The 16,314-nt window shown below is 41.0% G+C and overlaps 1 protein-coding gene and 1 long non-coding RNA gene across 3 annotated transcripts in view; one reads left to right on the forward strand and one right to left on the reverse strand.

The window, feature by feature from the left end:
- The window catches only part of RASSF8 (Ras association domain family member 8), a 124,061-nt gene extending 123,237 nt beyond the window's left edge, over nucleotides 1-824 (reverse strand). The window contains exon 1 of the mRNA XM_072798605.1: nucleotides 565-824. The gene's annotated coding sequence lies outside the window, so the exon portion shown is untranslated. The remainder of the gene's footprint in view (nucleotides 1-564) is intronic.
- Nucleotides 265-16,314, forward strand: part of LOC140617350 (uncharacterized) — a 174,507-nt gene continuing 158,457 nt past the window's right edge. The window contains exon 1 of one of the 2 annotated variants that reach the window (XR_012017601.1): nucleotides 265-847. This is a non-coding gene — a long non-coding RNA (uncharacterized lncRNA). The remainder of the gene's footprint in view (nucleotides 848-16,314) is intronic. The other variant, XR_012017600.1, reaches the window with a different exon arrangement.

Genomic DNA, 16,314 nt, shown 5'->3' on the forward strand with positions numbered 1-16,314 from the left:
CGCGGTGTGGCTGCCGCCGAGTGCTAGCGCGCGGGCAGCGGCTGCGCCGCCCGCGGGGGCCGCCGCCGCCGCCGCCGCGGCCCGTCAGGCGAGGCTCGGCGAGGAGCGGGGCGGCGGGCGCTGCGCCGGACGGCGGAGTCGGCGGCCGGCTCGTTCCCGCGGCCGGTGCCTCTGGGCTGGGGGCCGGGCTGGGGGCCGGGCCGGGCTGGGCGGCCGGGCGGCTCCGCCCCTTCGCCGGGCCGCGGGCAGAGCGCGCGAGAGGAGCGGCGCGGGGGCGCCCCCCTCGGCCGGGCGCTCGGGTTACAGCCGCGGCTCCGCGGCTTCTCCGCCCGCGCCTCGCCGGTTCGCCGGCGCCCTGAGAGACATTGTAACGGAACTGGGACGCCAGCGCTGCATTGTGGGAGCTTTGAAAGCGGCGGGGGGGACGCGGCGCGGCGCGGCCGAGCTCCCCCCGGCCGGCGCCCCCTGGCACGCGGCCCCTCCGCCGCTCGGCGCGCGCCACGGCCCGGGCCGCCGAGGCCTGTGGACCAGAAGTGCTGAGGCGACCGGCGCCTACTGACTCACAGGAGCAAAATCTTCCACAGCCCGGGGTGAGACTCGTAGAACTGCCCTCTGCGGTCATCCCGGAGAGTAGGAGGCTTTTTCTGCAGACGCTTAATAAAGAAAAAGAAAAAGAAAGAGAGAGAGAGAGAGAGAGAGAGAGAGAAAAAAAAAAAGCCTTTCCATCCCCCCAAGAACCGGGTTTTGAATTGCTTTTCATCTGGAGTGGCAGTGATTCAGCGGCCCCCTCCTCAGCAGCAGGCAGTGACAGAGGCAGGAGACGAGAAACACAGCGAATGAATCAGACGTGAGTAACCCGAGTTTAGAAAGAGCTGGGCTCGGATTCAGAAAACTGCCTCCCCCTCCCCCCCGCCCCCATTAAATACAGCAAATAGTGGAGGAGGAAAACCAGTGCTTTCATGAGGAATTTCATTAGGAAATGCAGATGTGTATGTGGGTCCCCCTATTCCACCGTTTCCTCCTCCTCCTCTTCCTTTTCACAGCACGCGGTCACTCCAGCCACTGGACAAAATTCAGTCTTTGGTCCAGGCTTGTGCTCGCACGTGCTCACAACTCAGCAACAGCTATTAATTTGGAGGGAGATGGAGTGAAGATAATGGATGAGATACGGGGAAGCCTTCCAATTATAAAATGCCCCTTTTAATTCTCCAGACAGTCTTCTTCTTCTTTTTTTTTTATTTTTTTTTATTTTTTTATTTTTTAGATCAAAACAAGGGTATTAAATTTGAAGTACAACTTGTTACAGCTCATCTTACTGAGGGCCTGATTTGTTTTGTTTTGGGTTTGTGTTTGTAGGCCTTTTTGTTTCTTCCTCTTGTGTTTTGACCTTTAGTTATGGCACAGCTCATTAGTTCCTTTAAGTTGGAGGTGAACTGAGGAGAGAGAAGGATACAGTAAGACTCGAATTTGGCTGATCAACGTTTTTGGAGGATTCGAGGGCAAGAAGAGTTCTCTAATGATTCAAATGCAAAACCTGAGGGAGTTTTAGTTAAGGTGATTCTGTAGAGCATGGATCCTCTGCTCAGAGGACATTTCCAGCCTTAATGTTAACATTTCCTAAGCTCTCATTCCCCTGTCAACCTTTCACTCCGCTGAACAACATCAGTCACCCCGCCTAATTGCCAAATCTAATGGAAAAATTTAATCCCCATTTTGTCGTGCCCTTTGTGGCATTTGCCAATTTTGACCTCCCCTTCCTACTTAGGACTCTCCTCCCTTTTTTGTTGATGCTGCTGCTTTTGTTGATAATCATCCCTCTTTTGTGGAGGTCTTGAAACAGAGGTGAGTGATAGCTGGCAGGAGTGTGGCTCTTGTTAAACTGGGATTCAGGATCTTACCAAAGGACATATCCTTTAACTTTCTGAGGGGGCAGGGGCAGTAGAAGAACCTTAATATAGTTTCTGTTGGTCACCAGCAAGGTCTTGACCTCAATTTTATCATCCCTCCAGAGGTGGACAGAGTGGATTGACTCATGACAACCAGCTTTCATGTGACTAGCATTTAAATCAGGATGAAACTTACTATGGTGGTATAACCATGACCACTCTTTAGGATAAGCACTTGCTGGGATCCAGGTACTGGGTGAAGTACCCTCACCTCCAAACCAGAGTGTGTCTTACTGATGGCTGCCAAAGTCGGTGAATTTACCTCTGTCCAGTCCTGAATAAACTCAGAAAAATCTCTTCTCTACCTCAACCCCACATGGTTAATGCATTCTTTCTTCAGTGTGTAGTGCAATTTGTTTGAAGCTTTCTTAGCTATAATCACATCTCTGTTAAGCCTTCCTGAGATCACACCAAATGTCCTTGACAGGACTTGTAAACAACCCTTATTTCTGGTTTCTAATTATATTCCCAGAAAGTAACCTAACTAGAATCAGTGAGTATTCATGCACTTCAAGCCTTGTGACATAGTCAGATTAGATTTTCAGGAAAAGTTTGAGAGGGCAGTTTCAGAAAAAAGAGAATCCCAAGAGAGAGACTTGTGTGGAGAGCTGTGGGAATGAGGGGGTGGGGGAGAACAGCATCTAGAGATATATTACTATGTGTTAAAACTTTCCCATTGCTAACTATAAAAAAGTTACCACAAACTCGGTGGCTAAAACCAAGAATGTGTTATCTTACAATTCTGGAAGTCAGAAATTCTAAAATCAAGGTGTGGGCTGTGTCCCATCTGGAGTCTGTAGGGGAGAATCCATTTCTTTGCTTTTACTAGCTTCTATGCTACCTGCTTTCCCTGGCTTGTAGCCTCTTCCTCCTTCTTTAAGGCCAATAGCATACCATCTTCAAATGTCTCTCTCTTCCTGTGATCTCTGCTTCATGGTTAGGGCTATCTTTTTCTCTAAGGTAGGCAAAGAAAATAGGAACTGATGTAGATACATTTCTAGCTATCTATGTTATAAACTGAATTGCATTACTTGTGGGGAGAGAAGACAGTGTTTTAATTACTAGTCAAATCATCATAGAGATAACTTACTTGACAGTAAGATGCTGAAATGGTGCACCATTAGTCCAGCGAAACCTATATCCCCCTGGTGACTCATGTAACTGAAACCCAAGCCATTAACACACTAAGAAAACCAGGTTCACATCCGCAGTTTCTGGGAGATCAGTCCCTTTCTCTGGAAATCCCCCGCAATTCTTTTTTTATGGTGTCCAGTGGAGTCATATTGCCAAGTTTGAGAAATATGTGTCTGGACCAACATTTCCCAAATTGGTCCACCAGGGAACATCATCCTGTAAGATGGGATGCTGGGAAGATGGTTGCTTCATGCTTGGATAAGGTCCATGGAACACAGTTATGACTACAGTTTAGGCTAGCCAAGAAGCTTATCAGTGGGTCAGATCCATCAAAGACAAAGTGTTGGGAAATCCTTTTATGAGGAAGTCTGAGGGAGAAACAAACATTTTCTCACAACAAACAGGTATGTGTGCTGGCAGGAATAAATTATGAATTTATGACTATAAGTTTTAAGTTTCTTTATTACCTAGCCCTCCTATCTTACCTTCTTTTTCTCTACTTCTTTCCCATTCTGTGCATCACCCACACTACTTACAGCTTCATTACCCTTAAATGATAGCTCAGGATCACTTCTCATTCTCTTACCATGTTACCTTGAAATTGCTTATATACGTTTAGAGCCAATCCCTATCCTTCCCTAACCTTCCCTCCACCTGCTTTATAAGGCCAACATAAATATTGTACTTACACTGTATACCCCATACCTGATACAGAGCTTGGATCAGACTGGGAACTCAATTAATATTAGTTGAAATAACAATAAAACGAATGAATGTCAATAAATGGAATAAATTAATGCCCATTTGTCATCTGTTATACTTGTCTTTGATCTTGTCTTTAATTAATAAACATTTTTAAAAAACAATAAACTATGTTATTGTGCTAGGATCTGAGATTACAGAAATTAATATGACATAATCTCAGTTTTTTATGAGCTCATAGTTCATCTAAGAAAACATATGCTAAAAAAGAAAAGCAGATAATGGTAGTTGCCTATCCCATTTCCTTTCTTCAGAACCTCTTTTAGTAACAGAAATCTGATTTTGTGCCCAATGAAAAATTTCATTTCACAACCTTCCTTGCAGATAGGAATTACTTAGTATAGGCCATGGTAGGTGGATGGGCGGTGTTGTCTGGGACTCCTAACTTGTGCATCTGGTGGTGGGGTACTAGCAGGACTGACCTATAAGCCCTGTTGTTCCCTGGAATATAGTTGTGATAGCTGGAGTCACAGTCACAATCTTGTGACCTAAAGACTACCCAGAAGCCTGAAGTCATATTCTAAAATTTGTATGGATGGGGACACTTAGAGTTATTCAGCCTATCTTACCAAGCCTTCTAATCACTGTTACTAATATTTGGAATGAAAAGGAAAAAAGTTCTCTCTTCAGTAGATGTGTGTGGAAAGCAAGTAAATATGGTATTCTTTCCCATTCCTAATGAATACCTTGCATGCATACTGAAATAAGATAAAGATCTATAAATCTTGTGATTTGTTTGATCATCATAAAAGGGCTTTTTAGAAACAAACAGTTCTCAGATCTGTAGCAATTTTTAGTGTCATGATAGTTTCTTCTTAAAAAAAAAAAAAGAAGTTTAGTTGCCAAGTCATAAACAACCCCTTAAAAGACCCTCCAATAGTTTGATGGGGTAGGAGGGTGATGATCAGTCTATTTTGTTAAACAATGAAGTACAGTATGTAATGAAAATAAGCATTAATTATAAATGGGAACTACAACAGGCTCTACCAAAAGGACTACATGCAAATATATTCAGAAACGAGATTTAAAAGTCCTATTTAGGTAGAAGTTTTCTCAGACGATAATCCCATGAAAATGAAGAGTCTTGATTTTTTTTTATTATAGACTAGAAAAATGGATTTAATCAGCTGAGATTAATTATAGGGGACTCTCCACAAGAGGCTATATTAGGATCAGTGTATTGGGGAAAAACAGTGAATGTGGTACCTGGTGTTATGAAGTTGCATTTTTGTAAATACATGAAATAAAATCTGGTCTGCCTGGCATTCTTCCAACCTGAATGCTGTCCACCAATCTCCCTATACTTCTGAAATACTATAATTGAAGCTTATAGTGATGACCCTGAAGTGACTTCTGAATCATAGCAGAAAGATTAAATTATCTTTTGCTTTGCCTTCATGTATTTAATTATATGTTTATTAATTGGAAGCTAGAAATTTGATCTGTTTTATAACACTGCTAGATTAACCAGAACATGCTTATCAGGGACCAAATCATCCACAATAGCAGAATTTATAGTTCCTGGGAGGGAAAAAAAAACTCAAAGAGTGATTAAAAATCTAAGATTTATATGATCATAGCAAGAATAATTATTATAAAATTATTTAGAATCATCCATCCATTTTTAAGAGTTATAGCACATGAATTGGTTAATGATAAATGCTACATAGCTAATTTTAAAAATAAGTATATTAAGTCATGTTCTGTGGTAAGAAAAATGAATATGAATATATGTATGAATAAATAAGTCTTCATTTTGGATTTGATAGAATGAAGTCTGTTAGTATCTGCAAGAGAGCAGATATTAAGTATAGGCCTAGGAATATTATAAATCAAGTTGGGTTGTATGTCCAAATTTGCTGTAAGGTCCTGTTAAGTTGATTCTTGTTTCATTTTTGGTTTCTCTAGAGATGTATTACTCTGGTGACAATAAAGGACCTCTAATAAATATATGGAATGAACATGTGTCTGAGGTAGAGTTCCCTGGAAGTAGTCTGAGACAGGGATTCTGGTATAAGTGACATTGGGAGCATGCCTCAGAAGAAGGGGAGGGGAGGTTGCATAGTTCAGTGGGGAATAAAGCTAAGTAAGGACATGGTTCTCAGCGGGACACCAGCTCCAGCCTGATTCTGTGGGGAATTCTAAAGCAGGAATTGCATCACAGTTGGTCAAGGAGGCTGGCCTTTCGCATCCCCATTATCATTCACTCATTGGCACAGGATTGGTGGTAACCCCCAAGGCAAGGCACTTTCTGTTCCCCCAGTGGCAAAGATAATCTCTGAGAGGAGGGCGGCTGCAGTTTACAGCCAGCACTGAGCAGCTAGGGATGCAGGTACCAGGCCAAGAAGGGGATATGGGCAGGGTACCAGCAATATCCACTGCACATCATATATGGGTTAGAGACCCAGAACAACCCTAACGGTCGTATAGCAACTGAAGCATACTAAAAGCTCTACAGAGATCAAACAACATGTATGAACTTGTTTCTAAAGGAAAAACTTACGGAGTACAACTAGAGATGTAAAGAACATATCCCCTTTTCTGGCATGTGCTCTCCTCTCACCTACCCTTTGTGCCAAGCAGTGGTAGCTGGAGGTGGCTTCAGGAACTGAGGCAAGGTGCCCAGCAGGGAAGGAACTGAGTATGTTAGGAAAATTTAGGATCGATCCAGAGAGGCTGGAATGGTACTAAGGGACTCTTGGTTAAGGCTTATATCTGAAGCCAACTTGCCAATCTCCCCCTTTCTTTTCTTCCATTGGTCCTAGAAACATACCTGCCTGCTTATCTTTCCTGTGTCAATCCCATTGCTGCTCACCAGGATTTCTGTCTCCCTTGACCTCCTCTAGAGCCCTCCTTATCTTTCTTCAAACTGTTTTTCAACCATTCCTTATATAACAAACATTCAGCTTCAGCTTCTCTGACCTTTTTTTAAAGATTTTATTTATTTATTTGTGAGAGACACAGAGAGAGGCAGAGACATAGGCAGAGGGAGAAGCAGGATCCCTGTGGGGAACCTGATTTGGGACTTGATCCCAGGACCCTTGGACCACGACCTGAGCCAAAGGCAGACACTCAACCACTGAGTCACTCAGGTGCCCCTTCTCTGACATTTTTTTTAGAGTTTGACAGCTAAATAGGATGGTGGGTGTGGGGAGAAGGAATAGAGTAAAAATTCTTCACATGCTCTTCCCTTTGCTAGATTTAGCCCAATAATCCAAGCCCAACATGGGTGCTATGGGTGGGTCTTTGGGAAAAACAGGTCATGTAGTTGATTCACTTGCATTTCATGGGAGCACCCAGAGGCTGCCCTGGGAGGTTCTTAGTGAAGGCTCTGGGATGCAGAGTAAAGAAGGTACATAACTCTAGAGGATATAGGAGTGGGCAGGTGTTACAGGAGCAGGGACAAGGCAGTGCATAGTGTTCCTTTGGCAAACTCAAGGATTTTCCTTCTCTTCCCTCTCCTGGCCCTTTATCCCCAGGGGAGATACATAAAGACTAAAGGAAGAAAAGTTGACAACTGAGAATAGGCCAGTTTGGGACAGGAGTGGCAAGATACTGGCTATATATAGGCTCTGATGGAAGAGAGGAAAACCATAATTTTTTTTTCTAAACTGGGTATAAGGCTTCCTTATACCCTGAAGCTGGGTAGAAATAAACAACTCCAAGAACTACTGATATTGAAATTGTAAACAGTACTGCTTTGGCTTGAATCAGAACAGTATTCCCTAATATTGTACTCAATAAACAGTGGGTTGTGTGTGGCCTCTGGCAGTACAGTCCATGTGAGTACTATATGGCACAGTGGAAGGTAGGGGGTAGGTGGGCCTGACATTGATGGTATCCTCATCCTATGCCAAACATTTTCAAAGAGAGACCCTTTCCTTCCCTCTGGAGATCCCAGTCTTTCTGACCTGTGTGGGAGGTAAGTCAACCCATTTAAATGAAAGAACTTTAAAAGAACTCTAAGGTCCTTTTCTCAGAGATTTTGGAAAGATACCAAGACAGATCTTGGTTCAAGTCCTGACTCTGCTTCTTTTACTACCTGGGTGACCATGGGCACATTATTCAAGCTCTCAGATGTTAGTTTTCTTATCTCAAAACAAATGAGAGGTGGGAGAGGAGAGGATAATAGTAGTGTCACAAAAAGAGTTATTATGATTAATTAGAATAATGTGTGTACACCATTCAGCACAGTACCTGGTCATGTAAGTGTTGTTATTATCTGCAGGCTCTTAGGTGAGAAGATACTTCCAGCAAAGCCAGTAATTATAATTTTCTGTCTCAGTATTCTTTGTGCCAGGCATTGTCCTAAATGCTTCTCATACATTAACTTTTTAAATACAACAACTTTATCAGGTAAGTACTATTATTTGACCCATTTCATAGATTAGGAAGTCAAAGCAGAGAGAGATTAAGTACATTACCCAAGATTCCATTATTAGATAGTAGTAGAGCTAGGATTCAAATCCAGGAATTAAAAAAAAAGAAAAAACAAATCCAGGAAGTGGGGCTCCCAAATCTGTAGTCTTTACCAGTACAGTATGTAGTTAAAGAGTAGGGCAAGAATCAAAAAGGCTGAGAGAATAGAGCATAGAAGTGGCACAAGTTTAAAGTGAAAAGATCACAATGGAATCACAAATTAAGGTCTGGGTTAAGCAGGTTCCTTTCACCTGTGATGAAGGTGCTGGGTGGGGAGTGAGGAGTGGGCAGGCCCAGCAGCATCAAAGCCTCATTATAAACTGTTCACATAGTAAAATAAATTAATATATTTTAGAAGGATGGATAAGTTTTCAGGTCAGTATATAAGCAAATTGAGAAAGTAGCTCACAGTTAACTATGTGCATTTTATTTCTTTTATTTTTTTTAAGATTTTATTTATTCATGAGAGACAGAGAGAGAGGCAGAGACATAAGCAGAGGGAGAAGCAGGCTCCCTGTGGAGAGCCTGATATGGGACTCCATCAGAAGACCCCGGATTTGTGACCTGAGCCCATGGCACACACTGAGCCACCCAGGTGTCCCACTATGTGCATTTGAAAGGACATTCTTGGGCAGCCCAGGTGGCTCGGTGGTTTAGTACCACCTTCAGCCCAGGGTGTGATCCTGGAGACCTGGGATTGAGTCCCACGTCGGGCTCCCTGCATGGAGCCTGCTTCTCCCTCTGCCTGTGTCTCTGCCTCTGTGTGTGTGTCCTTCATGAATAAATACATAAAATCTTTAAAAAAAAAAATAAAGGACATTCCTGGTTGTATGTGTCTTTTCCTGGGTAAAAGGACCATTCTAGGAAATGGCCCAGTGAGTGCTACTTCTACTGCTTAAGTCGGCTCTGTGACCCTGGGGAAGTCCCTTTGCTTTTCTCGACCTCTGTAAGATGGAGGTATGACCTGCCAGTGGTTTTTTTGAACTCCAGCATTGATGGACAGATCTGGCTGCCTAGTGGGAGTCCACTTTCCCTCTTCTGTACCCCCATGTGTCCCCCCCCACGTGTATTTGTTGCAAGAAGGCTGCATTTCCAGCTGGGAGCTCATTGTTCTTATACCAAGGGCTTACAAAATTACCTCCAGTGTCACATGTAGATCTAACATTCTGAATCTATGAATCATAAATAATTGAAACCATTGAAAGAAAGGAGACTAGGCTTGCTCCCGCTTCTAGTAATGACCTAAATAGCAATTCAAAATCCAACTAAAAAATCCAGAAAAAAAATCTTAGGCTTTAAAATAGATTTGCACCAGGAACATAATACCAAGTAAATGTAATTCTATTATGTATTTCTTAAATTTTTTTTTAATTTTTATTTATTTATGATAGTCATCAGAGAGAGAGAGAGGCAGAGACACAGGCAGAGGGAGAAGCAGGCTCCATGCACCGGGAGCCCGACGTGGGATTCGATCCTGGGTCTCCAGGATCGTGCCCCGGGCCAAAGGCAAGCGCCAAACCGCTGCGCCACCCAGGGATCCCTGTATTTCTTACTTTATTCTGTGACTTCACTCTAAGCATTCAATTTATATATAAATTTGTGAGCATTGGTTTTCTTAAAAAGTCATTCTGTGAATCAGTAGAGCTTTATAACAAACAAACAAGGAGTGGATACTCTAAGAAGAAATAGCCTCATGTTACTTGTTGCCCTCAAAACTGGGAAGTCTATGTACTAATAGGGGTCATGACAACATGTCAAACTGAAGAAAAACTGCACAATACTCCAGTGATTCTAGACGGAAATAGATAATCAATTCAGCTTTGGGTTAGTTTCGGAAAGTAAATCAAGAAAAGGAAATCTTTTTCCTTTCCTCAGGGCAGAGGCATTTTTTGTTTTCGTGTTTTAATTTTAGCACCTTATGTTCCCTAAGGAAGTGTTGGTTAAAACAAAAACTATGTCCTAGAACCCAAATGTCAGAAATTAATCAAACAGGGAATAGCATGCCAGTCTTCCTTCTCTTGTAATAAAAGAGTAATCATGATTGTACTGTGGGGGTCTTTGTAGATAAGGGTTCCTAGTCCTGCCTGGTCATTTTATAAAGGAGCAAGTGAGAGGGTTATTAGAAAAAAAAAAAGAATCAAAGTAAAAAAAGCAAAACAAGCAAGATGACATGGGAGTTAAAATTCCAGACCTTGGCAATCAACACCCATGACTGGGTGCTGTGCAGCAAAAGGAAACCAATGGAGACCTGATGGCATAGTCATTAAAGGCAGGTGATTTTAATTACTGTCTTTCTAGAAGGCTGAAGTTGGAAAGGAAGTGGTGATTTGGAGGAAGAACTACTTTGCACATAACTATTTTACTGTGAGAGCTCAAGGACATCCTTAGGATATATTTTAGAGGCAGTGCAGAATTCACATGAATGATTAAAATTCAAATTTCTAAGATTGAGACTATAGGAAGACTATAGATAGATGATTCCCTAATTTAATATAGGCAGGAAAGAAGTGCATTGGGAAGTAACAGGTTTGGAAGAGGTTTGAAAGGCTTCATGTACTGGGTTATGATCTTCCTAGGGCATGGGCAGCATCTTGGAGTTCTTTTCTCTACTTTCAAACCTACTCTCCGCCAGTCAGTTCAGTAGTTACTACATCTGTAAGAGGCACCTGAGTGAGTCTTTGTTAGTTAAATTAATACACTTTTCAGAGCTGACTTCAGAGACTTGAGCCTGAGTGAGGACAGTTATAAAAAAGGATAGAATATTTGAGAATGAAATATATTTAAGTCTTTAATGCTGTTTGTCAGTTTTAACTCTTCTTTCTCCTCCTAACCCCACTCTTGAAGGCAAGAGAGAGCACTGTAGATGGCTCCAGGCAAACTGACAGTGTGTGGATTAGCATTAGCGACAGTATGGTGGTACTGATTGGGGGCAATTTACTTAATCTGTTTGGGTCTCAGTTTCTGCATGTGTAAAAAGGGATGACAATAATTAATAGTTACCAATAGAGTAGTTGAATTGTGTGTGACCTAGAATCGGCTGTAGTTCAAGTTTACAATTATCCTTAATCCTTCTACAAAAACCGGAAGTTTTGGGTTGGAGACCTGATCATTCAGTGAGATGCTCCCTCCTGAATGATGTCTTATGTTAGGACAATGACTCAGGTTGGAGACCAGAAACCCAGCCTCTCAAGACCAGGGAAGAGGGAACTCGATGGCCTGGTAGTGATTCAGAAATGAGAACCAGTAGAGCTGCAGTTCTTAGCTCCCAGGTGGGTGAGTATTAGAAAGAAAAGTTTTTTTCCTATATTTGTTCATTTTGGTTTTGGTCCATCCTACTGATAAATATACTCACTCAGAACTTATTACTCCAAATGAAAATACTGGAAAACCAGGCCTCTGAAATGTCATTGCTTTTATTTTTAAAAATCAGTCTTTTATTTGAAATCTGAGCCTGGACTTGACATTATTGTTTTGAATGAGAGTTCTGTGTGGCAAGGCAGGGGCTGAGCGGGGAAGGCTTTTCTTGGTGTTGACTGTGAATGCCTGTTTGTTGCTTTGTAAAGTTGGCTTTGGGTAGTCAGGTTGTATACGAAAATCTTCTTAAGAGTCACATGGCAGCTTTTCAAAAACTCTTTAGAGCTGGGCACAGAACTTCACAGTCTCACCCCCATCCAAAAAGCCTCCAACAGGAGGAAGCAGAGCAGCTGTGAGATATCTGTTCAGGGCAGTATTGCATAGGCATGAAGCAGTATGCTCCATCTTCAAGTAATTCAAGACTGCCAATAAAATCCCCTGTCATGGCACAACTGAAGCTGAAAAAATTTGAATTACAGCCTGTCGAGCTGGAAGGGATTTTAGAGCTCATCTCATCCAATCCCTTCAATTTCCAGTTGAGGAATCAAATCCAGAGATGTCTAGGGACCTGCTCAAGATAATGCAGCTAATTAGGCTCAAAGTTAAGACTCCAGACAGAATACAAACAAACATTTGTATTGAAACCTCACATCATTTCTATCCCTTGTTTCATCAACTTTTATCTCTCTGTAAAATAGTTAACACAGCAGCAAGCTGGAATAAGAGAAATTTGTGAGCAAAATTGTGCCAACATGCTTAGAATTGTATTAGTATTCTCTGAAACTACAAAAAAACATTTGATTAAATAGTTTGCGACCAATTTGAGAATTTGTTTATTTTCAAAGGGTGCTTTCATTTGCAGAAGTTAAAGAAATCTTTGTTCCGTGTTCAGGCTTTAAAGGCTGGGCTCTTGATGCCCGTGGTGATGGTTCATTGTTGTTGGTGCCACGGTTAGACCAAATACTGCTTCAAAAGCAATTTGAGGCTTGGGCTTTTTAGAGGAGCCCAGTGTCATGTCTTTCTGATTATAGTACATGCAGTTGTCAAGTGAGAGAAACCAGTATCTCTTGGTGAATTCTGCAATCAATGGGCTTTAAGCAGTCAGGCTCACAGAGAACGGCCCTCTGCTGCATTTAAGATACAGAACCTACCCCTAGATCAAGCTGCCTAAAATTGCCTTTTTACTTACGATCCAGCATCTTCAGAAGTCATGTTATAAGTAGTAGGGGGACTATTAAGCTGTACTGGAATAGAACAGCTAGAAACAAAACAAAACAAAACAAAACAAACGTGTACTTGAAAGGTAGAAGGAGGCTTATACTGGGTATATTTGTAGGAGCCCTGTTCAGATGTGTCTTTTCTGTCATGAGATTCTTCTGATCTGCATTTGGATAGGTTTTCATTCTTAATTTTAAATCACAAACCTTGCTTGCGCCAATTAAAGAGAAATGAAATAGAAGCCAGTTACTCCCTAAATTCCTCTCAGCCTATGAACATTCCTTCTTTATGCATAGTAGCTTGTACGCTGTCTCTCTGAGCCTGAGACCTTCTAGGCAGTAAGTAAATTCCTGGTGGTTGGACCAGAGAAAACCCAGTCCCAAATTGTTTTCATCCTTCCCCCAGGAGGCTCTGCACATGTCAGTCTTCAGATCCTCTTCCCACCCTCAACTTGGTCTTTTCCTCTACTTATATCTTTCCTGGTGTATATTTGTAGATGTAGAGACAAGACCACATGAGACTTTTCCTGCCTTCCCTTCTGCCTCCCAGCTCTTACCTGATTATTTTACAGAACACTCTCCTCCTACTAAATCTGTGTTTAGTATTTTATCTCTCCCATCTTGTTCTAAAAGTCCACATGTAATGCATAGCTGATAAGCACATTCATTTTGCTTGTGATAAACCTTGAAGGAGGAAAAACCTAAAGAGCCACTGTTGGAATACTTTTGAAAGTTCACTTTGGCTTTACATGAAAGTATTCATTTTCCGTTTCCCAGTCTACATCATATCCTTCTCTACTTAACCTTAATTTCCATATTAAAAATATTTTTAAAAATTATTTCTAACTAATAGTTCCATTTTGAGTGCTACAGGACAGTATTGTCTTCCACTACTTTTCATTGCAGATATACCACAGGAGGTAAATGAGCCCTTTTGAAATAATTTTGGAACCTGGCCATTTTTAGAGCATTGTTTCTATGAGAAAATGCATTCCCAGCTTTTAGAACATGATTTATTTTAAGTTGGGTATTTCCTCTGTGTGTTTGATAACAAAAATCTTTTTGATGTGGTAACATAAAATGAAAGAGACCTGCCTTGGTTTTCACCTTGTTGAATATTCTCATAATAGAAAAAAAAAATAAGGTGTTTCCTATATTCTTTTTGTGTTTGTATAACATTCTGGAGACCTTGCAGTGTACGTTATTGGTATTTTATCATTTTTCACAATCGGTATATGGAGACTGCAGTTGCCTGCTGCTTCTGTTCTTCCCTTCTTCCTGGTACACGGAGAGACTGTATTTCCCAGTCTCCCTTGTAGCTGTGTAGCTGTGCGACTGGATACTTGTCAATGGAATATGAGTACAAGTGATTTAAGGAACTTACTTTATCTGCTTGAGACGATATCCCTGGCTGGAGCCTCCCGCACTTTCCCCTGTCTAGCCAGCTGGAATGGTGACAACCAGAGCAGCCCTGCATGCCAACTGTTGATGGCTGAGCTGCTGCCAGCCTGGGTCTCCCAACAACTGACTGGATCAGAGTTGCCCACCAAGCTGGAATGCTTGTCTCGCACTATGAACTGGGAGACAAATAAACTTCATTGTTCTTTGAACCACTGAACTTGGGGGTTTTCTTTCTTTTTTTGGGGGGGGGGTTCTTTCTTTTAGTAGCTTTAGCCTACTCTATAATACTACTACAGAAATTATTTTGCAAGATGTCTGTTGTAAAGTATTTTACCTCAATACAGAGAATATTCTTTTTTCTTTCCTTTTTTTTTTTTTTTTTTTTTTTTTTTTTTTTTTTTTTTAGCCAGCAAAACACATCTTTATTGAACATTGAAATGTCTCTAATGAGAAAAGCTGTCATCCAAAATAGAATGAGCTTGGGCATTATTGCTACCTGGAACAGGGGCACCTGTGCCGCTATCCAAAATGAATGTTCGTGTTCATGAGTCTACTGATGTATCAACTTTATTAAATCACATGGGGGACACAGGTGAATGCCCTGAGTGATCCAACCTCTCACCTAAGGGACTTTATAAATCAGTGGTTGAGATTATGGGACTCTTAGTAGAAAAAACTGTTCCTTATTTTGGGAATCATTATGTAAACCTTGGTTATTTTCTTGCATGTACCTGCTGTGGCACTCGTCTCCAGTTCTGCCCAAAAGCCAATATTGAGAATATTCTAACTATATAAGCAAAAATTAATTTCCTTCAGAAAACAATGCTCTAGATGTTTTCAGTTGTTTTCCTTTGATTCTGATAACGAGTTTCTGTATACATTAAGAAATTAATAAAGCTAACTTAATCTTCCATTCAGACATAAAAATCTGTTTACCAAAGGCAGATATATTTTCCAAAGAATAGTTATTTGAAAGGGGTAATATGTTCTGGCCTTCATTATATCCATTAAAGGAAAATAAGTAAAAGAATACCCATTTCAGAAGCACATTTCTTTGATATAGTATCCTGTGATAATCTCATTTTAATTAGGGCCAAATTCTGCTTATGATCAAATGTACTCCAAAGAAACAAGATTCTTCAGGAGTCACCCTATAATACAATAATGAATAAAAGCATAAAGCACGGTTAACATTCTTGAATTTCCAAAAAAATGTATAAATTGGACAGAGGGAAAAATCACTAATACCTGTTCATGGTTTGCTTTTTTATATCCCCAATTGGTTTTCTACCTAACGGTGCTTTGCTGAGTGTGTGTGTATGGGTGTGTGTGTGCATTTGTTGGTTTGCTGTTTTCCTCACAAAGCAAAATAGTATTTATAACTTAGGTTTTTTTGTAAAGTTCTTCCTCCAGAATAGATATTAACAAAATAATAGGAAATATGAAAGTTAAAATAAATAGTGCCAAATTGGCCTATGGCTAAAAAACAAAATGTAGCCTCTGAATGATGTAAGGGTGAATTCATTTCTCTCAATCCTAAAATTGAATAGGTAGGAAAAGAAATTACAGAAGAATCTATGTTCTCATAAAACTCAAAAACTGAGTGAATATTACAACATTCTTAGTAGAACTCAGAACCCCAAATGAGTTCTGAGAAAATACATGGAAGAGAATAAAATAGGCATTAGCTATAGGAGCATCATCCATTCTCTCTTTCTGATAGCAAATACATTTTTTTTTTTAAAATACAAAACTGAGCTTTAACTCTCTCTGCCGGTATCAAAATTATGATAGTTGTTATCTAGATCTTCCTTACACTTACAACATTTTCTACTTCAACCTTACACTGGCATCTGTGGAACTTCACTTTAGTAAACATTGTTACCTCTCTTCCAGCAGTTCCTGGCTGCCTAAGCTGGGTAGAAGCATCATAATGAGCCATCAGACTGACAGAAAAAGAACATGCTTATGGGGTGTGGGGTATAGTATAGTATGGATTATAGATCTGAAAAGAATTTTGATAAGTTTTCTATTTCTTTCTGTATTGAAAGATATAAACCACACATTATAGGCAATTGACT

This window comes from Canis lupus, chromosome 25 (assembly GCF_048164855.1).
Source record: "Canis lupus baileyi chromosome 25, mCanLup2.hap1, whole genome shotgun sequence".
Classification (NCBI taxonomy): Eukaryota; Metazoa; Chordata; class Mammalia; order Carnivora; family Canidae; genus Canis; species Canis lupus.